General features: G+C 32.2%; 1 non-coding gene across 1 annotated transcript; it reads left to right on the forward strand.

The window, feature by feature from the left end:
* The first annotated feature begins 326 nt into the window (after positions 1-326).
* On the forward strand, positions 327-433 carry LOC139903574 (small nucleolar RNA R71). Its single transcript, XR_011778385.1, has one exon. It is a non-coding gene; the product is annotated as a small nucleolar RNA R71 (small nucleolar RNA).
* Positions 434-2,487: the final 2,054 nt, after the last annotated feature.

The following is a 2,487-nucleotide window of genomic DNA, read 5'->3' on the forward strand; positions in this document are numbered from 1 at the left end:
TCAAATGTGGTCCTCCACACTGCTCACAACTAATTCGTATTGAGTGGATATCTTTAGTCATCTTTTCCATTCATCTCTCCACAGCATCTATCTTTGTGGAAATGGAATCTAAGTCATGGCTAGAATCGGCTCTAGCTGCTTTAGATGATCTAACGATATCTTTTTCTTGGTGCCACTCATGTGAGTGGGAAGCAGTGTTATCAATAATTTTATAAGCATCAGTTTCGGTTTTCTTCATAATGGAACCACCAGCTGCTATATCTATGTCTTTTCTTGTAGTGACATCGCATCCTTGGTAGAATATTTGTACTATTTGACAGGTGTCTAAACCATGTTGCGGACATCCTCTTAATAATTTTCCAAATCTTGTCCATGCCTCATATAGAGTTTCATTTGGCTTCTGTGTGAACGTAACAATTTCTCCTTGAAGTCTTACGGCTTTAGATGCCGGAAAGAATTGTTTAAGAAATTTTTCAACTAAAACGTCCCATGTATCGATCGCCCCTTCAGGTAACAATTCCAACCAATCTTTGGCTTCTCCCTTTAAAGTTCAGGGAAATAACATGAGATATATCTGTTCATCCTCCACTTCTCGGATTTTAAATAGAGTGCAGATCCTATTAAAGGTACGAAGATGTTCATTTGGATTTTCCTTCGGCGCACCACTAAATTGGCATTGATTAGTCACAATGTGTTGAATTTGTCCTTTGATTTCATAATCTGGCGCATTAATGTCTGGATGAGTAATTGCGTGACCTTGGCTAGTGCGTTTAGCTCTCATTCGGTCTTCCATACTTAAAGGTTCCAGATTCTCCATAATTGAATTTGTTGAATCGGAATCACTAGAGGATTCTGATTTAATGGTTCGTTCCTCTACAATCTCTGTTTGAATGATTGGTGGTTCCGGAGGAAAATTTAATGGTTCAGGATCTATGAATCGTCCCTGAATATTCTTCAGATTCTCGATTGTGAGGTCGGGTTCAAAAAATGGATTATCGGAAATTTGAATTGGAGTACTTGGTCGACTGGATGACGATTCTAAAGAAAAATCAACGGCGGTAATATTTGCTAGATGTCTTGATCGAGTTACAGGTGGTGAACGTACAAAAGGTGGTGAACGTCTTGCTCGGTGCATTCACTGAATATCCTATTAGTTTTTAAAAGGAAAGAAAAAATTATATAAGTTATCCAATTAATAGACTTTTCTGATTTTGCCCACGTTTCGAATAGCCAAAAGATGCAGCAGAGGGGCAGGATTCGTTTGGTCTGTTTGGCTCCAATAACCCAGTCCACGTACAAATCCAACTATTACTACGAACCAGAAAATTTTGATGTCTATCAATTTAACCACTTAAAATAAATTTTCGTAATTTTAAGAAATTTAGATAAGAAGTAGAATAAAAATCTATGTCCTAAAACTAGAATGGCGAGAAATAAGAAAGAAAAAGAGCGCGTCGAAAAAGGTCGAAAAAGAAAAGATCGAAAAATAAAAGGCGTCGAAAAATAAAAAAGAAAAAAAAATGACTATAAAACTTAAAAAAAAAAACTCGACTAACCCAACCTTATTACTATCACTAACTTAAAATTATAATCGCAAATTGAGATTACTAATTGGAATGATAATTGATACATAGGTAAAAGGTGTCTAAAAATATTAAAGCTTACAGGAAAAACTATATCCCAAATGGCAATATCTTAAAAAGGTACTAAAACTTAAAAAGGCGTCGCAGAATTCTAAAGAACTTAAATCTTAGTCTAAAGAAAAAGCACTTAAGGGATTTTACGGCAGAGCCTAAAAATCTAGAAATAAAAATAACTATGGCAAAAACTATGTCTTAAAACTAAATACGAGCGAAAAATACAAAAGTTACGCTAAAACAATTAAAAAGGGACAAAATATAAAAATATACTAAAAGTTGTAAAAATTACAATTTTTATAAAAATATTATTTTTATATTATTTATTTTATAAAACTATTAATTTTACAACTTAATTAAACTAATTTAAATAAATATAAATTAAAAACTAAAATTAAACTAAATAATAAAATATTAAAACCTAATTAGGGTTTATTAAATAATAATAATAATACACCGTAATAAATGCAGTTTTAGGGTTGCAGTTGGCGTGTCAGACACTCTCATGCGATCGCATGAGTTTATGCCTTCGGGCTCATGCGATCGCATGAACTGAGGTTTTGGGCCAGGTTACGGGCTGCTACAGTAGCAGGCCCGAGTGTTTTTATATTTTTTTTTCTGTTTTGAATTTTCCGTTTTATATATTTATGTAATCTATTTATATAAATTAAATAAAACTTATATTTTTATAAAATAAAGATAAAGAAACTTTTATAGAACTTAAATATTTAACAAACTCTTAAAAATATTTATATTTTTGTTTTCTTTTTATATTTTTGAATATTTAAAACGTATTTTTACAAAAGCGTATTTTTTTTTATATGTGTGGCGTTTCCCTTCGGCGTTCCAC

This window comes from Rutidosis leptorrhynchoides, chromosome 3 (genome assembly GCF_046630445.1).
Source record: "Rutidosis leptorrhynchoides isolate AG116_Rl617_1_P2 chromosome 3, CSIRO_AGI_Rlap_v1, whole genome shotgun sequence".
In the NCBI taxonomy this organism is placed as follows: Eukaryota; Viridiplantae; Streptophyta; class Magnoliopsida; order Asterales; family Asteraceae; genus Rutidosis; species Rutidosis leptorrhynchoides.